General features: G+C 45.8%; 1 protein-coding gene across 1 annotated transcript in view; it reads right to left on the bottom strand.

The window, feature by feature from the left end:
* ZFHX2 (zinc finger homeobox 2) overlaps positions 1–22,220 on the bottom strand; it is a 38,793-nt gene extending 16,573 nt beyond the window's left edge. Inside the window, exon 1 of the mRNA XM_060780008.2 lies at positions 21,859–22,220. The gene's annotated coding sequence lies outside the window, so the exon portion shown is untranslated. The remainder of the gene's footprint in view (positions 1–21,858) is intronic.
* Between the last annotated feature and the right edge of the window lie 823 nt (positions 22,221–23,043).

Here is a 23,043-nt window from a genome sequence, read left to right as displayed (position 1 = left end):
TTGGCTGAAGAGCTGCGTTCAAGGCTTCAGAAAAGAAAAACTGCTTTTGTTGGGGTTATCAGCTCAAGACATATAAATTGGGTAAGACCACCTTAAAATGTTAACGGAATGGCCTCACACAGCCTTATCTGAAAATGATGACCTCAGTTCTTCCCAGACAGTATTCAGGATGTGTTATTCATACATATTGCTCACCCTTTGTAGGCTACACCTTCAAGAAATATCCTTGCCATACATATGAAGAAGTGATTGCACATTTTAGGAGGATGATAGCTCCATAACAGGGCACTGGTTTCAGATCGAAAGGATACCAAGCTCAGTTTCCCACTATCTCCAGTTCAAATAATCCAGGAATACATGATTTCAGAGACTTTTCACACCTAGCCCCAACAGACAAGAGTTCTTTGTCCCACCCTGGTCATTCCACAGATATATAAACCCTTTTTCCTAGTTCCAACAGACCTCACTACCTCTGAGGATGCTTGCCATAGATGCAGGCGAAACGTCAGGAGAGAATGCCTCTAGGCCATGGCCATATAGCCCGAAAAACCTACAACAACTCAGAGATTTTTCTTTGCCACATTCCTTGGTTCAATCTGAGCAGTCAATCATATGCTAAGAGTGCATCTACATTGTAGAATTAGTACAGTTTCATGCTACTTTAACTGCCATATCTCAGTGCTATAGAATCAGAAGCTGTAGTTTGGAGAGGCACCAGCAAAGTGCCAACCTTGTGAAACTACATCTCCCTTGAGCCCATAGTGCTGAGCCATGGCAGTTAAAGTGGGGTGAAACTGCACTCATTCTACAATGTAGATGTACCTTTAGTGAAAAAATAATCTGAACTTTCAGCTTGGAAAAAAACGTTTTTTGGGTTCTGCAGCTTCCAAAGAAACCAGCACAAGATTCTAAAGAAAGAGCTTTGATGGATCTAGATTTAGAACACAGCAGATCTTTTGCATGCAGAAGGTCATAGGTTCATGCCATCAAGTCTCCGCTTTTGGTGGAGCTTTTACACATACGCAGCCACGCTTCATCAAGGAAAGTGGAGCCACGTGTGAGCGGAAGAGTCCTGCTGGATCAGACCAAAGGGCATGCTGTTCTCACAGTGGCCAACTACTTGCCCTTGGGGAGCTCAACAGAGCTACAACGAAATCCCCCACCTTCATGCTCTCCAGCACCTGATGTACAAATGCCAATGACTTCTGTCACTAGAGAGAAGGAGGTTTAACAGGGAAGTGGCCCATATTATTGTTTCTTGCAGCCAAAACCACAAAGAGTATCACAGCATCTTAAAAGGCTTTGCTGGAATGGGTCTTCAAATCTATTCTGACTTATGGTGACCCTTCTCCTGGGGTTTTCTTGGCAAGATTTCTTCAGAGGCGGTTTGCCACAGCTCTCCTCTGAGACTGAGAGAGTCACCCAATGGATTTTGTGGCTGAGCAGGGAACCGGATCCTACTCCAACTCTCAGTAACAGTCTGACACTCAAAACACTACACAAACTTTCTGAAAAGGCTAATAAATTGTATTTGGGATGGGCTGTTGCAAATTATTTATTATTTAGGTTCTTGTGGGTTTTTTCGAGCTATATGGCCATGTTCTAGAGGCATTTTCTCCTGACGTTTCGCCTGCATCTATGGCAACCTACCTCAGAGGTAGGTTGCCATAGATGCAGGCGAAACGTCAGGAGAAAATACCTCTAGAACATGGCCATATAGCCCGAAAAAACCCACAAAACCAAGTGATTCCAGCCATGAAAGCCTTCGACAATACATATTTATTATTTGTTCATTTACAACGTTTCTACCCGGCGTTTCTCACCCCAGAGGGAACTCAAGGCAACACAGGCAACAATTTGATGCCTTACAACACAATGTACATTAAAAACAATTAAAACATTTAAAAACAATACATTTAGAGTTAAACAAATAATCCACAAGCGTAATCCAGGCCATTCCAATGGTCATTTCACATTGTTCCAAGTCTATCTATTGCACAAGTTCACTAAAGGCTTGGTCACAAAGTCATGTTTTCACTCTCTTGCGGAATGTCAGGAGGGAAGGGGCTGATCTAATATCCCTGAGGAGCAAGCACTGAGTAGGCCCTGTCTCATGTCTCCACCAATCACACCTGTGAGGGAGGCAGGACCGAGAGCAGGGCCTCCTCAGACAATCTTAAGCTCCGAGATGGTTCATAGGGAGAGATCCGCTTGGACAGGTAAGCTGGGCTGGAACTATTTAGAGCTTTGTAGCTAAAGCCAGCACTTCTAATTGTGCTCGGTAGCAAATTGCCAGCCATTAAGAGGTCTGTGATCCACAAAAACCTAAATTAAAATTAGGTAGTTTTAAGGTAGCACCTCTTATTGCATTATTTTAATATGTTTTTAAAATAAAACCTTGCAAAATATTGAGTATATAAAGAAAAAAGTGGGAAAACCATATTCCCTTTCAATCAAGCATGAAAGTCAACTCATGTCTCATATTTCAAACAGGGTCTCAAAGCACAACTACTATAGTTTAAAATGCTACAAAATCTTTCTGAACACTTGCTATATTTTATATTTTGTGGGGAAGTGGCATACAACAGTTGATGTTTTTCCATCAGCCCACTTTGGTTGGGATTCAATGTTTACCTTTAAGCTCTTTTTTGTATTTATATTTGAATTATTGTATGTTTACTTTTAAGCTTTTTATTGTATTTCTATTAAAATTATAAATTATTATTGTAAGTTTAAATTGATATGTTAATTGTTTAAATTCATATGTTATGTTTATTATTATTATTATTATGTGTAATTCTGGCATTTTATGCCATGGATTGTAAGCCACCCTGAGTCCCCCACTGGGGTGAGAAGGGTGGGGTATAAATGTAGTATAATAATAATAATAATAATAATATAATAATAATAATAATTTTCTGCACCTGGTAGCCTTCAATGGCCCTGTTGACATGGATTTGCCTGCTGTCCCCTATAAAACTGTTCACATGGCCTGCTATCACTACATGATTTGGTGATATCATTTTCACCAAGTATGATGCATATATGTATGAATGCCAGCGTGACATAGTGGTTTGACTCCAATCCTGGAGACTAGGCTTGGAGTCCCTGCTCAGCCTCGATAACTCACTGTGTAACCTTGGGCAAGTCACATTATCTCACGAGGAGGCAAAAGCAAGCCCCTCTGAACACAACTCCCATGATAGGATCACCATTCAAAGAACACAATTCATAGAAATCAATGGGCAAGTCACACTCTCTCAGAGGAATGCACTGACAACTCCCCTCTGAGCAAATCTTGCCAAGAAAACCTTCTGTTAGGTTTGCCATAATTCTGGACTTGAAAGCAGATAACAATAGGATGTCCTTCCTTTTTAAGCTCATCTAAATCACTTTTTAATCTCATCTTTTAGAGATGAGCCCAGGTTCTGGTACTATGAGAGCACAAGCCAGCTCCAAAATAGGAAAAAGGGGCAACTGTTTAGGAGGAAAGGAGGGGTATTACTATCTGTCTGATCAGGACAAGGCAACTGAAAAACTGCCAAAGCTTCCTCTTCCCTCTGAGCTAGGGATGGATTTGCAATGCAAATAAAAAAGCATGTTGGCAGCTGATAAAGTGTGCATTTGTTACCAGTGTGTGTGTGTAACAGAGAGAAAGAGACATCCACCCAGCAATGAATAAGTACCACAGAATATATCTGTCCTCCAACATTGTGCGCATCCCATATGCCCACAAACCTGCATGTGCTTGCCACACCCTTCACAACTTCCCATTTTTCTTCTCTTGGTCTACTCCCACTCAGCACTTTTTGCTGTGGTCCCTCTGAGCATACAGAGAGTGCCTTTATCTCACTGTTTGGAAATCAGAACTAATTCCATAAACAGATGAAATTTGTGGGGAGAGGGAGCTTGCAAGGAAAGGGTAGATTTTTCATTGTGTAGTGGTTTGTCTCTGGGGGACAGAGTTCACATCCCCACTCAGCCATGAAAACCCACTGAGTGACCCTTGGTCACATCACACACTCTCAGCCTCAGAGAACCCTGTGATAGGTTTGCCCTAGAGTTGGAAATTACTTGAAGATACACAACAAAAACTAACATAAGAGAGTGATACCTGTTTGTGTTGAGGCAAGAACTGATTGTTACCTGTTTGCATGACAAATAACACCTGCTGAAATACTTTTATGCTGTCCTTAAAAGTCCAGTTCTTCCCAGTTTACACTCTGGGATTCCACCTGAACATGAGGAAGAACTTCCTGACTGTGAGAGCCGTTCAGCAGTGGAACTCTCTGCCCTGGAGCGTGGTGGAGGCTCCTTCTTTGGAAGCTTTTAAACAGAGGCTGGATGGCCATCTGATTTGAATGCAATATTCCTGATTCTTGGCAGGGGGTTGGACTGGATGTCCCATGAGGTCTCTTCCAACTCTTTGATTCTATGATTCCTCTTGAGGTTGAGAGAGAGTGACCTGTTCACGGCTGCCTAGTGGATTTCCATGGCTAAGTAGAGATTCAAACTCTGGTCTCCAAAGTTATAATCTAACACTACAACACTGTTATGCCCACTACTGGAGCTCCTGGTGGCACAATGGGTTAAACCCTTGTGCTGGCAGGACTGCTGACTGACTGAGTGGGTTGAGCTCCCTCTGTCAGCTCGAGCTTCCCATGTGGGGACATAACAGAAGTCTCCTACAGGATGGTAAAACATCAAACATCTGGGTGTCCTCCAGGCAATGGCCTTGCAGATGGCCAATTCTCTCATGCCAGAAGTGACTTGCAGTTCCTCAAGTTGCTCCTGACACACACAAAAAACTGCCCACTGCTATTGGCTCAACCCAACATCTTGTGGCAGGACATTCCACAGGATAATAATACCTTTAGTACAAAATATGATACTTTTTGTTTGTCTTGCACTTTCTATCTATACAAATAGGAACAACCACGTATATATATATAATGGGTGAGCAACTGCAAAGAGTCTTGACCAAAGGGGTTCCTGGACTGTCCAAAAATAACCCCTTATGAAGAAAGCAAAAGTGACAATGGTGGAAATTAACTTCTGGTTTTGAAAAACAAGGATTAAAAAAATTAAACAATAGAGAAGGACTGCAATCTATTGCTCAGTGTGGAAACATTGAAAAGATGCAATTGCCTCCCCAACCATTTTTTTGAGCCAGATAAATGGCACTCTATGGAGTCAGAGCTTAATGCCACATAAAGGTTTTCAGGACTGGTGTTTTGACCACTCAACTAAACCAGTTTCCCGATAATGCCGGGCTTTCCTTTGCCTATCTCTCTGTCAATAAACATCTGCTCCTCTTTGGGAACAATACAACCCATCCATCAAGTCAGGCAAAAATCATTTTCTTTGCAATGCATCTCCCACCATCCTAAACCTGGCAACACAGAAGTGCAACTGCACAATGAAGTGCCCAACCAGGTGGGCCTAGATTTTGGGGGGCATAATCCAACGTTTTCCCAAGACTGTTGGGGAGAGCAAAACCTCGGATGCAGCGTCTTTGTCCATTCCTAACCTTACTTGAACTCTTCTCTGATGGATCGCCAGGAATTCCACCTGAGCTTTCACTGCGCTCTCCTTCTCAGACATAACTACCTATCCCAGAATCCCCACCTAGCCAACCTTTCCTTTCTTTCCACCGATACATACATCCCTCCTGCTGCCCTCTTCCAGCCCTTTAACATGATTGTCTTTGTGTCCCAGGAGGAAAGACACCCTGTTAACATTTAATATTTTTTATTCATTCCTCCACTCGGTGGAGGAGGAAAAAATGGTGTGTGTGTGTGTGCGTGTGCGCGTGTAGGGGGTGTTGAAACACGCTTTCTTCTGCCTTCTCCCCCCCCCCTTTTCCCCTCTCTCTTCCCATCCCCCTTTCAGAGGGTGGTTAGTCAATGCAAATTGTCTCATTAAGGAGAAAAGGAGGCGGGAGACATAATTAGGCGGCTGCTGCATATTTATTATGAGGAAGCTGGAGACACAAAGGCATTGGGGGGATGAAATGGGGGGAGAGTGGAAAGGGAATGAGAGAGAGAGAATGGATGGAAGGAAGGAAAGAAAGAAAGGGAAGGAGGAGGGGGAAATGAGACATGAAAGCAAACAGGGAGGGAGATGTGATGTAGGAAGTTTTTTAAATATAGGAAAGGGAGAGGGGGTGTAGGGAGGAAAAATGGAGCAGACACAATTGAAAAGGCAGAATGGAAAGGGAGCCCAACAGTAGGTGCCTTTTTGGAAAGGGAAGATGTTTCCAGGTAAGAACGTGGCCACATCAGGCCACGTTTCTTTACCTGGAATGGGGGTTGGGGAGTGGGAGAGATAGTAAGGGGGAAGAAAAGCAATAAGAGGGAGGAGTAGAGGAATAGAGAAAGAGAAGGGGGAAAACCCAAGATGATGGAGTGGAGGGAATGCAAAGGACAAAGCGTGACAGATGAGGGAGCGAAAGCAAAGAGGAAAAGGCGGCAGAAAGAAAGAGATGGTGGAGGAGATGAAAAGAGGCTGAGTGAGACCTAGAAAGAGAAGAAAAGATAGGGGGGATGCAAAAAGAATATATGGCAAAGGAGAAAAGGAAAGGGGAAAAAACATGGGAAAGAGAAGGAAATGTGAGATGGAGATGGGATGTGAGATGATGAAGCCAGGAAGAAGGGAAGGAAAGGAAGGATGCAGAACCAAGGAAGGGCCCAGGAAGAGAGGATAGAGGAAGAGAAGGATGGATGGATGGACTGGGAAAACAAAAGAGAGAAAACCAGGAGGAAGATGGAGCTTAAGGCAAAGGAAAAGGGATGAAAGGGGAAGAAGGAGGAAAATGGGGGAAAGGAAGAAAAGGCAATGAAAAAGAAAGGAGGAGTGAAAAAAATGAAAGGAAAGTGGGATGGAGGGTTGAAGCCAGGACCAAAGAGGAGGGAAGAAGCATGCAGAAGGGAGGAAAGGCCCTGGAAGAGAGAATAGAGGGAAAGAAGATAAGATTTGGGAAACAAAAGAGGGGGAAAGCAGTAGGAAGATGGAGCTTGATGCAAAAGAAAATGGATATATATAAGAGGGAGAAGGCAAGGGAAAGAGATGGAGGAAAATGGGGGAAAGGAAGAAAAAGGCAAAGAAAGGAAGGGAAAAGAAAGGCAAGGCAGGAGGGGGGCTGTAGAGGAGGCGGAGGGGCTGCAGGCGCAGGGGGAGGGGTTCGTTGCAGGGCGATTAACGGGGAGATTAATGTCGAGGGGTGACAGGGGAGGCAGCGAGAGTCAATAAAACGAGAGGCACAGTGACAGCCAGCGCTTTAAATTACCCTGCGCAGTGGGGAGGGGGAGAGGCAGGGAGGAGGCCTTCTCTCTGATCTCCCCCCCCCCCCCAAGGCTCTCCCCACACTTTCCCTAATGCCCTTCAATCCCCCATTTGCACCCTCCCCTAAATATCTATGCTCCAGATCCTCTTCATCTTAGCTATGGTTGTGTGCACTACACACAGATATGTAGACATGCATACACACATCCTGGATTCCCCCCCCCCCCCCTCTTTGCCAACTGCACCATCATCAAATATTTGCTTAAAATGGTAGATCAGAGAAATGTTAACAGCCAAAGGGGAGAGGGGGTAAAGGTTGTGGCTGAAAGCAGCTTCCCCAAATATAGGAATTGGTGGGGGGATACCCGTTAATATATGTTTCTACTAATCCGCAGAATTTTCCCACTTTAAGGGGTAATTTTTGGTACAATGCAGAGGAAAATCTATGCAGGATTTGGCTACTCAAAAGATACAGACCTCAATGCCTCTCCTTGTAGCCCCCCCCCCCCTTTCCTCCCTCGCTTTTGTTTAATCCGGCAATGCATTTAGGATTTCATTTGTATGTGATTTGCATACAATATTTGGTCGAGGCGCTCTGGGTTTCGGCCCCCTCCAATCTGCTGCTGTCTGGAGGAAATGGAGGCCAGGGGGGGGGGTGAACTAGAAGCCTCCCCCTCCCCAATATGGACCATGCAAATATACTTTTGGCCATCCATCCGGAAGCCTGGAAGTCAGTCTGAGAGCCAGGATCAAAGAGGTTGCCTGGCATGACATTCTGAAAGCGTCTATTAGAACTTGGCTCAAAGGAGGGTCAGATTGGCACCAGGTTTGGGAGCAACCGTGTCGGCAAACAAGCTTGAAGTGTGGGCTTTCCCCAAATGCAGTATTAAATGGATGCCGCTGTGAAATATATCCGCACTCCAAGCCTTTATACCAGTTATGGATACAGGGATGGAGTGCAGGAGAGCCGAAGGTGTCAAAATTATTACATTTCACAGGCTCATCTTTAAGAATCACCGCTTGAAGCATTCAGGCCAGTTGCTTTGTTGAGCATCCAAGGCGAATCTCACAACTGGCAGTCCAAAATGTCTATTTGTTCCAATTCTTTTTTTTTTAATTTGGACTATGCAATTTCTGCCAAATCTAGAATTTGCATTGAATTTGATTTTGCATTCATGCACACGAGCGAGTGTGAAAAGAAGAAGAAAAAGGTGTTATAGTTGCACGCATGCATACAGCCTTGTAATGTGACTCTCGTGTGTCCTCTCCAAGGGCATTTGTGAATTAAGCGACAATTGCATGACACCTGGAGCTACCGCCTATGATTTGATGCCTTCCAGATGTGTTGGAACACCTAAACCCATCAGCCCAAGCTACAATGGATAACAGGAGCTGTTGGTAAACCTACTCAAAATAAGAAGAGTAGTGGACAATCCCAGCCAGCAAAATCACATTAAATCAATCTATGATTTACAACACTTGTGTAAATCTGACCTTTTCACAGGTCTTTCTAGGGCTGAGAGTGTGTGACCTGTCCAGGATCATGGAGACTTGAGAAATCAAACCCTGATCTCCAAAACCATAGTCCTACTCAAAGTACTATACCATTTGGCTCATGTTCTTTGCCCCAAACTAAAATCTCAAACACAGTGTTGTTAAGATATTGACGACAACCTATTTTAGATTGTAGGTTCCTTGGAGCAAGGAACTATCTTTGGATTTACTTGCTTCTTGTGCCACTTGGCAAAGGTGGGCAGTGAAAGACCTCTACTAAGAATCAATAGTCGCAGAAACAGAATGGTTGCATGAAGGAAATTAAATAAAGAGTGCAGGAATAATTCTTCTGGATTAGATCAAAAGCTATCTGGCATTGTATCAGGACAGAAGGCAATCAGGTGGCCCAAGAGAAGACAGGGTGGCAACCTCCCATTTGTGTTCCCCAACAACTGGCATTGACTGGTACAGCGAAGCCCGAAGGGGTCTAAAAGCCATTTAGTTCAAAAAAGGTCTGGAGAACAAGCCCTATGAAGAGTGGATTAAAGAGCTGGGCATGTTTAGCCTGAAGAAGAGAAGGCTGAGAGGAGATATGATAGCCATGTATAAATATGTGAGAGGAAGTCACAGAGAGGAGGGAGTAAGCTTGTTTTCTGCATCCCTGGAGACTAGGACATGGAACAATGGCTTCAAACTACAAGAAAGGAAATTCCATCTGAACATTAGGAAGAACTTCCTGACTGTGAGAGCCGTTCAGCAGTGGAACTCTCTGCCCCAGAGTGTGGTGGAGGCTCCTTCTTTGGAAGCTTTTAAACAGAGGCTGGATGGCCATCTGTCAGGGGTGCGTTGAATGCAATATTTCTGCTTCTAGGCAAGGGGTTGGGCTGGATGGCCCATGAAGTCTCTTCCAACTCTATGCTTCTATGATTCTTCCAAGTGTGCCTGAGAGGTAGCCATTTCATTCTATTTTTACTTTGGGTGACCCTATGAACAAGAGACCTCCAAGCACCCTGTTAGCAACAGCCTTCATTTGACCAAGTCTATCCACCTACAAATCAGTCTTCCTCTTTTCCAACTGTCTTCTACCTATCCAAGCATTATTGTATTTTATCACGAGTCCTCGTGATAGGGCCAAAGTAGGACAGCCTCGGTTTTCTCATCATGGCTTCTAGGGAGAATCTGGGATTGATTTGCTCTAAAACCCATTTATTGTCTTTGGGTCTGTCCATAGATCTCTCCTCCAACGACACATCTCACATGAGTTGGTTCTCTTCCTACCATGATTTCCCATTGGCCAGTTTCACAACCATGCATAGAAACGGTAAACACAATGGCATGGACGATGCTGATTTTGGTATTCAATTATACATCTAAATATTTGGAGAGCTTGTCTAGGTTCTTCATAGCTGCCCTTATTCATACATCTTTAACAATCGCACAACCTGACAAATCATTGTTTTGTGCCTTAAAGTCATTTCTGACTTATGGCAACTCAAAGGTGAACATATCACTGGATTTTCTTGCCAATAATTGTTCAATTTGCCTTCCTCTGAGGCTGAGGGTTTCCATTGCTAAGCAGTGATTTGAACCCTGGTCTCCAATGGCCTCATACAGCACTATAACCACTACACCATGCTGGGTTATCCAACTAAAAGCCATACACTGAATCCAAAGGAGAGTGCTGGGGGATTCTGGGAGATGCAGTCCCTTAAATTCCCTTTCCTAGCTTTTACATCTAGCTAAAGCAACAAAGCAACCACTACTACTGAATGAGTTACGAGAAGGACCCCTTTTCAGCTATTAAAATAGTGAAACGGAGCCACACTGCAGATGGTTCAGAGTCTTTGAACAAGACACCTACATGCTGACCCAAAAGTACATCAAAATATCCCTAAACATTTTCACATCACTTAGTTCTCTTTGCGCCAATGACCCAAACCACCAAAGAACTGCACCAGCAGTGGTCAGCAACCAATACTAGAAAGCCTTTTTTGGTTATTCCCATTCAACGAAATGTGTATTTTACTTAGCAACAATTATACAGATGCGAGGTGTCCTTTGGACTAGGAACTTGGATTTCTAAAATTTTATACTGGAACAGTTCTGTAGATTGAACTTATCAAAAGACTGCTTTGGCCCAAGAAGGTGAGGCAGAAGCACTGTGGAAGTTACCTTAGGATGCAAATTAAGGACTTCAGTCCTATGGGGTTTATGGGTGAATCTACGCAGTTGAATTAATGCAATTTGACACCACTTGAATTGCTACGGGTCAATACTATGGAATCCTGGGATTTATACTTTGGTCAGTCAACAGGACTTTTTGGCAGAGAATGTTAAACACTTTGTAAACCTAGGATTCCATAGCATTGACCCATGATAGTTTAAGTGGTGTCAAAGTGCATCATTTTATTTATTTATTTATTTAGAACATTTTTACCCCACCCTTCTCAACTCCTAGGGGGACTCAGGGCGGCTTTCAATTGGCAATAATTCAATGCCACATCATAAAATACAAAATAGCAAATATAACAATTAAAAACATGAAAATAATAAATATAAAGATTAAACAGTATACTTACTATCCATTTAGCTATTGCCAGTCTGGTGGCTATTTATCTAGCCATATACTAATGATTACTCCGCTTAACTTATCCAAATCCACTTCCAAGCCACAGTCAAACATTATCAATTGTCCTTTAACCTAATTGTCTATAATGCACAGATATCTATGCAGTAATATAACAAAATAGGTTTTGAAACCTATTTTGTTATATCTTTAACCTAATTGCCCAAAGGCCTAGTCCCACAACCACATTTTAACCTTCTTACTAAAGGTGAGGAGGGATGACGATTACTTAATTTCCTCAGGAAGCGAATTCCACAGGCGGGGGGCTACCACCAAGAAGGCCCTGACCCTCGTCCCAGCCATACATGTTTGAGACAAAGGCGGGGCCGAGAGCAGGGCCTCCCCAGAAGATCTTAAGCTCCGAGGTGGGACATAGAAGGAGATACGTTCGGATAGGTACGCTGGACCAGAGCCATATAGGGTTTTATAGGTCAAGACCAGCATTTTGAATTGTGCTCGGAATTGGATTGGCAGCCAGTAGAGCTGACACAACAGCGTACAGTGTAGATACATCCTAAGTCTATAAGTGCCATGCGTTGTGTGCCAACAGGAGACACAATATCCTCCCAACACAAATTGTGGGCACCTTTCAGATGACAGTTTGTATGTGAGTTAAGCTTTGAGTTAAAACCTGCCTATGTCCACTAAATTCACAATTTCAGGGCACTGTTGGCAATGTGAACTGGTTATCTGCAGTTGTGTGTATGTGTGATTGTTTGTTTGTACGTGGACATGTGTGTGCAGCCCAAATGGTGGTTTCTAGCACTCCAAGTTGCAATATCAGTTGTACATCAGGGTGTAATGCTGGTTGAGCCCAAAGAAAGGAGCTATCAAGGGGAAGATGTGTGGTTTGTCTGTGTTTGCTGCTCTAGTGGTGTGGCCTTTCCTAAACTGGACACCGTCCAAAGATGTCAGGCTGCAACTTCCATCCCCTACACTTGGCTATGGATGGTGGGATACATAATCCGGCATCTCTGGAGGGCACCCAAGTAGGAAAGGTTGGTAACACAATCACAAAACTTTGGTGTTATTGTCTGATAGAGTCAAGGCTAATTGATATCTGCCAAATTTGTAACAACTGCCTTGTCCCCAACTGTTGTGTGAGCTAGAATAGAAGGGTCTTTTACCCTTACTTTCCCCTACAAATCCCAAAATCCCCTTCCTATGTATTCCAGAAAAGAAATTTCTAAATCTCTGTGTCAGTGGCTCATCTAAATGAAGGATGGAAAGACTCCTGTTCTCATCACTCTTCAGCCCAAGTGTGGGGATAATGGGAGCTGTAGTCCAAGAATATCTGGAAGTCGCTAGGCTTCCCAACCCTGATGCCTGGCTAATATTATTTTATAGTCAACCAGATAACAAGGCAATGAAATCCCGAATCTGGTACTAAAGTATAGAAACCCTATATATACGGTTCAATTTAGCCGCCAGTCATCGGGGAATGACGCCTCCTTCCTAACTTTTGTCTAATTCCCCTTGAAAGCCCTGACTCGGGGATCTTGAGCTATTGGATTCCATAAGTTAATTATGTGCCGGGTGAAAAAGTAAGAGCTGCAGTGCGAGTTTGTACAACGTCTGTTTGTAGATTGTGCCTCATTGATTTATTGACTAGCGTGGGATTTTTCTACACTTCCTTGGGCTTTGTTTACAAAGTCAGCTTCGAAACAAATGCTCCCTTGCAAGGCAAAGCTCAGGAGTTCACCATAACAAAAAGGGGGCCTCTGACCATATACAGAGTGCGCTGCCTGACTTATTTGGAAGGTATCTAAGTGCCTTCACAGTAAAACCAGTTGTGGGACAGATGGGAAAATACAAAATCAGTATTACCATTCTATCAGATAGCTGCCCATTGTTGTTTTCATGCAGGAGGAATGACCCTGGAGGCCCTAAACAGAATTCAAGCCACCAAGCTGCCCAATATAGGCCCGCTTTTATTCTCATTTAAGAGAGGGAAAGCAGGATATTATTGTTGTTATTGTTATTGTTTGGGTATTGAAGATCTTGGCAACATGTCATTTAACAGAGGAAATCAGGATATTATTATTATTATTATTATTATTATTATTATTATTGGTAAAGGTAAAGGTTTTCCCCTGACATTAAGTCCAGTCATGTCCCACTCTGGGGGTGGGACACGACTGGGAGTGGGTCTTGAAATCCTCGTGGACAGGAAGGTGAACATGAACCAACAATGTCATGCGGTGGCAAAAAAAAGCCAATGGAATTTTGGCCTGCATAAATAGTATAGTGTCGAGATCAGTGGTTCTCAACCTGTGGGTCCCCAGGTGTTTTGGTCTACAACTCCCAGAAATCCCAGCCAGTTTACCAGCTGTTAGGATTTCTGGGAGTTGAAGGCCAAAACATCTGAGGACCCACAGGTTGAGAACCACTGGTCTAGATCCAGGGAAGTCATACTACCCATGCTCTATTCTGCCTTGGTCAGACCACACCTGGAATCACACTACGTCCAGTTCTGGGCTCCTATGAGGAGCCGCTTAAAGAGCTGGGCATGTTAAGACTGCAGAAGAGAAGGCTGAGAAGAGACATGATGAGGGCCATGGATCAAGATGTGAGGGGAAGTCACAGGGAGGAGGGAGAAGATTTGTTTTGGAGAATAGGACGCAATGGAACAATGGATTTCCTACAGGAAAGGAGATTCCACCTGAACACAAGGAAGAACTTCCGGACTGTGAGAGCTGTTCAGCAGTGGAACTCTCTGCCCCAGAGTTTGGTGGAAGCTCCTTCTTTGGAGGCCTTTAAACAAAGGCTAGATGGCCATCTGTCAGGGTGCTTTGAATGCGATTTTCCTGCTTCTTGGCAGAATGGGGTTGGACTGGATGGCCCATGAGGTCTCTTCCAACTCTAGGGTTCTATGAGAACTTGACCCACCTTTTTTAAATCCAAATTACATTTTTGAAAGGAAAGGTCAGCTGCAAGGCAGCTCAGAAAGGAAAAGTGTGTTATTATTTATAAATAGCCCTGAGGTTTGGCTCCAGCCAACTATTTCCAGTTGGGACATAGATATTCCTTGAAATGAACGCGATGGCTCATATGGTGCAATTCTGGGAGGGGAAGGCATCATTTCCTTGTTCACACTTTCTTTTTGCGTGGGTTTGGCAAGAAGTGTCGGTGTTTCCCAATTTATTCATTCATTTTTTCCTCTGCGGCTACTTTGGCAGGCATGCTCCTCTCTTGGCCTTCCTACTGGCTTCTTTTCCCTCCCTTGCTGGAACTTAAGCAAAATCTAGGCTATTATTATCCTTTTTAAAGTAAACTCAAAAGGGTCACAATGTGGATTGACAACTATGAGTGTATCTATACCAGGCATGGGCAAACTTCAGAATTCCAGGTGTTTTGGACTTCAACTCCCACAATTCCTGGCCTCAGGCCCCTTCCTTTTCCCCCTCCGCAGCTTAAGCGGCGGAGGGGGAAAAGGAAAGGGCCTGAGGCCAGGAATTGTGGGAGTTGAAGTCCAAAACACCTAGAAGGCCAAAGTTTGCCCATGCCCCATCTATACCATAGAATTAAATCAATTTGACACCACTTTCGCTACCAACGCTCAATGCCATGGAATCACAGGGGTTGTTGTTTTAGAAGGTCTACAGCCTTCTCTGCCTCACCGAACTACAAATCCCATCACTCCATACCACTCATCCATGGTAGATGGTGTCAAACTACATTGATTCTGCAGTGAAGATACACTCTATAACAGATTGATATGCCAATTATCCACCCTGGAACCCAAAGATACTTCCAAATACTAAACAACAACACAAAATTGGAAATGCCAGGTGGAAATGGTTCTGAAAAATAGGTATTTGTAAAATGAAACAGCATTTTCTGTTGATTTATGGTGACCCAATGAATTACATTGGATTTTCTTAGGCCGGTGGTTCTCAACCTGTGGGTCCCCAGATGTTTTGGTCTTCAACTCCCAGAAATCCTAACGATTAGTAAGTTAGCTGGGATTTCTGGGAGTTGTAGGCCAAAACACCTGGGGACACACAGGTTGAGGATCACGAAGTGGTTTTGTCAGTTCTTTCCTTTGAAATAAAGTCTGGTATTTGTCGGCAGCCTCTCATCCAAGTACTAACCAGGGTTGACCCAGCTTAGCTTCCAATATTAGGTGGACAATGTGCCTTTAGGATATTTGGGCAATACCAATGTTAAATGATAGTTGTTGTGCGCCTTGAAGTAATTTCCAAAAGTATGGCAATTCTAGGGAGAATCTATCATGGAGTTTTCTGGAACTGAGAGTGTCTGACTTGCCCAGTGTCACTCAATGGGTTTTCGGGGCTGAGCAGGGATTCAAATCCTGATTTCCAAGCAGTCCAACAGTCAAACTAATCCACCACAAGTGATGGCTCACAAGTAATGTTTAATTGTACTACCTATTTAAATTATGAAGTTTTGCTCCTTTTTTGAACAATTGGGAAGCAAAGGCCATTTAAATAGCAATGGAGAGCTACAGCTTGCCCATTTTGGGGTAACCAAAGTCCTTTTTTTTCATGTCAGGAGCGACTTGAGAAACTGCAAGTCACTTTTGGTGTGAGAGAATTGGCAAACTGCAAGGACATTGCCCAAGGGATGCCCAGATGTGTTTATGTTTGACCATCCTTGTGGGAGGCTTCTCTCATGTGTCCGCATGGGAAGCTGGACCTGACAAAGGAAGCTCATCTATGCTCTTCTCGGATTCAAATCTCTGACCTGTCAGTCTTCAGTCCTGCCGGCGCAAGGGTTTAACCTATTGCGCCACCGGGAGCTCCACCAAAGTCCATGTCATGTTGGTTATAAACCTAATCCAACTCCAATATGAGTCTTGCACAACCTCTATCTCCTCCATGGATTTGGCATATACAGCTTCCATCATATGTGACCACATTAGGCAAAGGTAAAGGTTTTCCCCTGACATTAAGTCCAGTCATGTCCGACTCTGGGGAGTGGTACTCATCTCCATTTCTAAGCTGAAGAGCTGGCATTGTCTGTAGACACCTCCAAGGTCATGTGGCCGGCATGACTGCATGGAGCACTGTTACCTTTCTGCCGGAGCGGTATCTCTTGATCTACTAACATTTGCATGTTTTTGAACTGCTAGGTGGGCAGAAGCTGGGGAGCTCATGCCGCTCCCCAGATTCGAACCTGCAACCTTTTGGTCAGCAAGTTCAGCAGCTCAGTGCTTTAACCCACTGTGCTACTGGGGGCTCCTATAACTACACTGGATAGGGACAATGGGAGTTGTAGTCCTATGCCTTATGAGGACAGGAGGCCGTTCTGGTACCTAACCATCAATGCTGTTTCTCTTCCCAACACATTTCCATGCCCACCTTTGACCATTTCCAGAAATACAGAGCAATAAAGCTCAGAGTGAAAAAAAGGCATGGCTCAAGAACGGAAAGGAAATTTTTCACCCATTTGGCCAGAGCTGGGTAACACCTCAGAAACTTTTGGAAACCCACATCTGTTTGAAATCCTTGATTTGGAGATGCCCATTATTTAAAAAAACATACTTGTGGATAGATGTACCTTCCATATCAGTTGGGGAAACCCAGCACTTATTCTTGGCCCTTCCCTCTCTCCGGAGAGGCACAAAATTTTACTAACAAATTTAGCCTTCAGCGCTCAAACATGCAAACATTTGTTTCAGCTGAACTTTGACTGCAAAGAGCAAATACAAATCCTGCATTATCGTTGTGAGCAGATGCACTCCTGGCCTTCCCCCACCCAGCCTCAGTTTTCCCATCTACAAATTGGGAATAACTGTAATGCAAAATGTCACCGAGCCAAACACAATTTCAGAATCGTGTCAACTGCTACACCAAACAGATCACAAAAACACAGCTGGAAATCCAACCAGGACATAATAGCTCAACCACAGGCTCAAAATACATGGACAAAGAACACTAAAGGAAAGGACCACAGTGCCTCTGAGTGCGTAGGAAGTGCATTTCGCTCACCACCATAATTTCTGAGATGGAGAAGAGAGACAAAAGAGTTCAATACTCACATGGATACTAAACCTTTGAACCCAAATATATACTGAACCAAAAGAGAGGACATATACCTAGATCCTTTCCTCTCTTCTATGAATCCTAAGAGATAACCCGTTCTCTCTTTCCCTCCTTTAATATTTCCCCTGTAACCCCAAATCTGCATCGGTATCCTTTAGATTTTTACCAATCTGATTCCATTTTTAATTTTTGAGCTCACACTCAATTCAGTTTTCTCTTGTTCCCCACCAAATAAAGGTAGAGAGGTAAGCAAGGCAGAGCGAGAGCCAGCAAAGGCGGGTGAGCGAGGGAAGGAAGGAGGGAGGGAGGGAAGGAGGGAGGGAAGAAAGATTGTAAAATCAATTAAATGAGTTGCTAACGGAGCGTCGTGTCGACAATCTGTCGCCGAGTGGAAAATATGAGCTGCCCAAATACACTCCTGCCTTCCACACCTCCGACGGGCGGCCTTCCCAGTGCCCTTCCATCACGCCTGGGCCGCCTGTCATGGGTCCCAATGAAGGCAGGAGGGGAAATCCAGGCCAAGGGGGTCAAGAGGCAGGTGGAGGGGAGGAAAAAGGGGCAGAGGAAAGGTAAAAAAAGAAGGAAGGAGGGGGGGGGGGAAGAGAGAGGTGTGCTGAGGTGGGCAGGCAGATGGAGGAGTTCAGGAACCAAAAGGATGGACAAGAGATGAACAAAATGATTGAGAAAGGGCAGAAGGTGGAGAAGGCAGAGGGGAGGAATTTGTGCAAGAGAGCAGAAGAAATGGAAGGGGGAGGATGAACAGAAAGGGAAGAAAGAAGGGAGGGAGGAAGAGAGAAGAAAGAGAGGTGTTTTGAGGTGGGCAGATGGATGGAAGAGTTCAGGGTGGATAGAAGAGATTAACAAAAATGACTGTGAAAAGCCAAGAGGTGAAGAGAGGAATGTGCTCAAGGGGGCTGAAGAAAAAGAAAGGGAAGGAGAAAGAATAAGCAGAAAGGAAGGAAAAGAGAAAGCAGAGGGGTTATTTGAGGTGGGCATTTGGATGGAGGAGGTCAGGAACCAAAAGGCTGGACAAGAGATGAACAAATAATTGAGAAAGAGCAAAAGATGGAGAAGGTGGAGGAGAGAAATGTGTACAAGGAGGCAGAAGAAGAAAAGGACTGGAGGATGAAGAGAAATGAAGGAAGGAAGGAGGGAGGAAGCAAGAAGAAAAAGAGGTGCCTTGGGGTGGGCAGATGGATGAAATTCAGGATGGATACAAGTAAGAGATTTACAAAATGATTGAAGCAGAGCAAAAGGTGGAGAAAGCAGAGAAGAGGAATGTGTGCAAGGAAGCGGAAGAAGAAAGGGAAGGGAAGGGGGTGAAGAGAAAAGAAGGAAAGGAGGGAGAGAGGAAGAGAGAAGAAAGAGAGGTGCCTTGTGGTGGGCGGATGGATGGAAGAGTTCAGGATGGATAGAAGTAAGAGATAAACAAAAGGAAAGGCCAAGAGGCAGAGAGGTGGTGGTGAAGAGGAATGTGTGCAAGGAGAAGAAGAAAGGGAAGGAGAAAGGATGAACAGAAAGGAAAGAGAGAAGGGAGGGAGGGAGAAGAGAAGGGTGTTTTAAGGGGGGCAGATGGACAGAGTTCAGGAACTAAAGGACAGATAGAAGATAGATAGAAGGGATAACAGGAGAGATTTTAAAGAAGGCCGTGAGGTGGATAGTGGAGAGGAATATGTGCCAGGGGGCAGAAGAAGAAAGGAAAGAAGGCAGGATGAGGGAAAGGAAAGGGAGAGAGGCAGGGAAGGATAGATGTGGGCCTGAGAGGGGGGAGGAAAAGAAAGAAGAGAGGGGGGTGGAAGGAAGGAAGGAAGGAAATAAGGAAGGAAGGAAGGAAGGAAGGAAGGAAGGAAGGAAAAAGGAGAGAGGGAGGGAGAGAGGCGGGGAAAGGAAGGAAAGAAAGAGAGCAGATCTGGGTGAGGCAGGGAGGGTCCTGGAAGAGGGGGATCAGTACACCCCGCCCCCCAGAAAAGAGAAGATATTGGGAAACAGTGTTGGGAGAGTGGGTTGCTCTGAGTTTTCCGGGCTGTATGGCCATGTTCCAGAAGCATTCTCTTCTTGACGTTTCACCCACAGAGAATGATTCAGGAACATGGCCATACAGCCCGGAAAACTCACAGCAACCCAGTGATTCCGGCCATGAAAGCCTTTGACAACACAGTGTTGGGATACCCTTACTCTGGGATATGGCAGGGAGGAAGGGAGAGAAGGAAGGAAAGAAAAGGAAAGAAGAAAAGGAAAGAAAGGGGGGGGGGAGGAAAGAAATGAGGGAAAGGGGGAGGAAGATAGGGAATAATAATAATAATATTTGATATACTGTCCTATCTCCCTGAAGGGACTCAGGGTGGTGAACCACAAAGTCAGCAAGGAAGGGAGGGAGGGAGGGAGGGAGGGAGGGAGGGAGGAAGGAAGGAAGGAAGGAAGGAAGGAAGGAAGGAAGGAAGGAAGGAAGGAAGGAAGGCAGGCAGGGAGGGAACGGAAAGAAGTAAAATGCAAGGAAGGAAGGATGGAAAGGAGAGAGGAAGGAAAGAAAGAGAAGGAAAGAAGGAGGGAAATAGGAAGAGAGGAAGGAAGGGAGGGAGGAAGGAAAGGAGAAGGAAAAAGGAAGTGAGAGAGGATGGAAAAAGAAAGAGAGAAGAAAGAGAGGGAAGGAATGAGGGAGGAAGAAGGAAAGGAAGAACGCAAAGTATGGAACACAGGAATACTGCCCCCCCCCCCAACACAATACACACACAGACCTATCCACAATCTGCATGACCTCTCTCTCTTTCCCCCTCTCCCCTCCCCCACCATCACACACAAATGCACTTCTGGGACGCGGCATCCTGAGGACCCCCGCCAGTCTCCCTCCCTTGAATTTGGCAGAATTGGGGGCAGGCAGGCAGGGCGGGTGGGTGAGTTAGGCTTTCCACTGGGAGGGGGGAGGATTGAGGAGCCTGGTTCCCCCGCCTCGTCCTCGCCCCCTCCCACCCCGAAGCTGTCACTCCATCCGGCAGCCCCCTCAGCCAGCGCTCCGATCCGCTTTGCCGCCTCCCTCCGGCTTTCCACCCACCCATCCAGATCCCCCCACCTACCCACCCAGCCACCCACTCACCCAGTTTCCCTTTGGAAACATTGCCTCCCCCAACCCGACCCCATCCTGCCCAGACCCTGGACAGAGGAGTGTCATTTGACCCCCAACTCTTTCCTTTCTCTTTCAAGCCCACCTTTCAAGCCCACACCGTCCCACCTCCCTCCCCATCCTTCTCCTCTCCCTCCCTCCTTCCCTCCCTCCTTCTTTCTCTCTTTCCCCGCATCCATTCATCCCTCCATTTCCCATCTCTCCACCTCTCCTTGCCTTCCCCTCTTTCATGTTCTCTCCTTTCCCTTCTCTCTTTCTCCCTCTCTCCCTTGCCTTCTCCTCTTTTCCTTCTTCCCCATCTTCCTCGAGTCCTTCTTTCTTTCCCTTCCTCTTCTCCTTCATTTTCTCTCCCTCCTTTCGCTTCTCTTTCCCCCTCCCTTCCTCCTTTGGCTTCTCTTTTTCTTCTTCCCCTCCCTCGCCTTCTCCTTCTCTTCTTCGAGTCCTTCCTCTCCCTCCCTCCTTTCCCCTTCTCTCTCTCCCTCCATCCTCTCCTCCCTCTCTTTCATTTCCTCCTTCCCTCTGTCCCTTCTTCCTCGGCCAGACACCTTTCCCTCCTTTCATTTCCTCTCCTTCTCTTTCCCCTCCTCCTTTCCCCCTCTCTCTCCTCCTCTCCTTCTCCTTCCTCTTTTTCGTGTTCTCTCCCTCCTTTCCCTTCTCTCTTTCTCCCTCCCTTGACTTCTTCTCTTTTCCTTCTTCCCCTCCTTTTGCTTCCCCTTCTATTCCTCGAGCCCTTCTTTTCCTCCCTCCTCTCCTTCTCTTTCCCTCCCTCCTTCCCCCTCCTCTCTCTCTCTCTCTCTCTCCATCCTCTCCTTCCTTCTCTTTCATTTCCTCCTTCCCTCTCTCTGTCCCTTCTCCCTCGGCCGGACACCTTTCCCTCCCTCCTTTCTCCTTCCTTCTCTCTTCATCCTCTCCTTCTCCTTCCTCTCTTTCATTTCCTCCTTCTCTTTCCCTCCCTCTCTCTTTCTCTCCATCCTCTCCTTCTCCTCCCTTCTCTTTCATTTCCTCCTTCCCTCTCTCTGTCCCTTCTCCCTCGGCCAGACACCTTTCCCTCCCTCCTTTCCCCTTCCCTCTCTCTCCATCCTCTCCTTCTCTTTCCCTCCCTCCTTTCCCCTTCTCTCCATCCTCTCCTTCCTCTCTTTCATTCCCTCCTTCCCTCTCTCTCTCTGTCCCTGGGCCAGACCCCGCTCTGCTGCCTGGCTCTGCCCTGCTGGGCTCTGCCTCTCCTCCTTCCTCCTTCCCCGCTCGCTCCCTCCATCCCTCCCTTCTCCTCCTCCTCCTCCTCCTCCTCTCTGCCTGGAAGCGAAGGATAGGAAATCGATGCCACTTACACCTCCGCGGGAAGAGAGGCGAGAGAGAGAGAGAGAGAGAGAGGGAGAGAGGGGAGAGAGGGAGCCAGCCAGCCAGCCGGGGGACCAGCCCAGGAGGGGGCTCGCTCTCTCGCTCTCTCAGTCGGTCGGGGGCGCTGCTCTTCCTCCTCTTCTCCTCCTCCTCCTCTTCTCCTCCCCTCCTCCTTTCCTTCCTTCTTTCCTTCCTTCCTTCCTTCCTTCCTCCGCTGGGCTCAGGCTGGCAAAAATCGATGGGGTTCGCCGCGCCGGGGCTTCCCCATTGATTGACGCTCCTCCTCCTCCTCCTCCTCCTCCTCCGCGGCGGCGGCGGCGGCTGCCTTCCAACACAATGGAATAATCAATGCGAGAGATTGGGCCCCCTCCCCTCCCTTGCCCTCCCTCCCTCCCTCCGCGCCCCCGCCCTCCCAGAAAGGGGAGGAGCCTCCGGGCAGGTGCAGCCGAGCATGCCGGGAAATGGAGTCCCCAGGCAGAAAAGGGGGGCCCTTTCAACAGCCGCAGGCCCAGCACACAAAGCAGAGAGGTGTTACTCTTCTCATTCAGAAAGGATCCTCCTGTATTGGTTTGCTATTGGAATCCATGCTATTGCTTGAAAAAGGAGGAGTTTCCAAAGTGTAGGGCTCATGATCAATAAGACTTAGTAGACCTCACAACCTCTGAGGATGCCTGCCATAGATGCAGGCGAAACGTCAGGAGAGAATGCTTCTAGAACAGTGGTTCTCAACCTGTGGGTCCCCAGATGTTTTTGGCCTTCAACTCCCAGAAATCCTAAAAGCTGGTAAAATTTGGGATTTCTGGGAGTTGTAGGCCAAAACACCTGGGGGCCCATAGGTTGAGAACTACTATTCTAGAAGATGGCCATACAACCCGAAAAACCTACAACAACCCTATTATTATTATTATTATTATTATTATTATTATTATTTGAAAGGCAGGGAGTTTCAGAAAAGCATCTGTTTCTGTTTTATTGACTATTCTAAAGCCTTTGACTGTGTGGATCATAATAAATTGTGTCAAGTTCTTGGTGCGATAGGCATACCAAATCACCTTCTCTCTCTCCTGAGGAATCTGTATAAGGACCAAGTAGCAAGAGTAAGAATTAACCATGGAACAACAGACTGGTTCAAGATCGGGAAAGGCATACAGCAGGGTTGTATCCTCTCCCCCAAC

The sequence above is a fragment of the Anolis sagrei genome, chromosome 6 (genome assembly GCF_037176765.1).
Source record: "Anolis sagrei isolate rAnoSag1 chromosome 6, rAnoSag1.mat, whole genome shotgun sequence".
Lineage (NCBI taxonomy): Eukaryota > Metazoa > Chordata > Lepidosauria > Squamata > Dactyloidae > Anolis > Anolis sagrei.
Note: the sequence above shows the minus strand (reverse complement) of the source record. Positions and strands in the feature narration are given on the sequence as shown.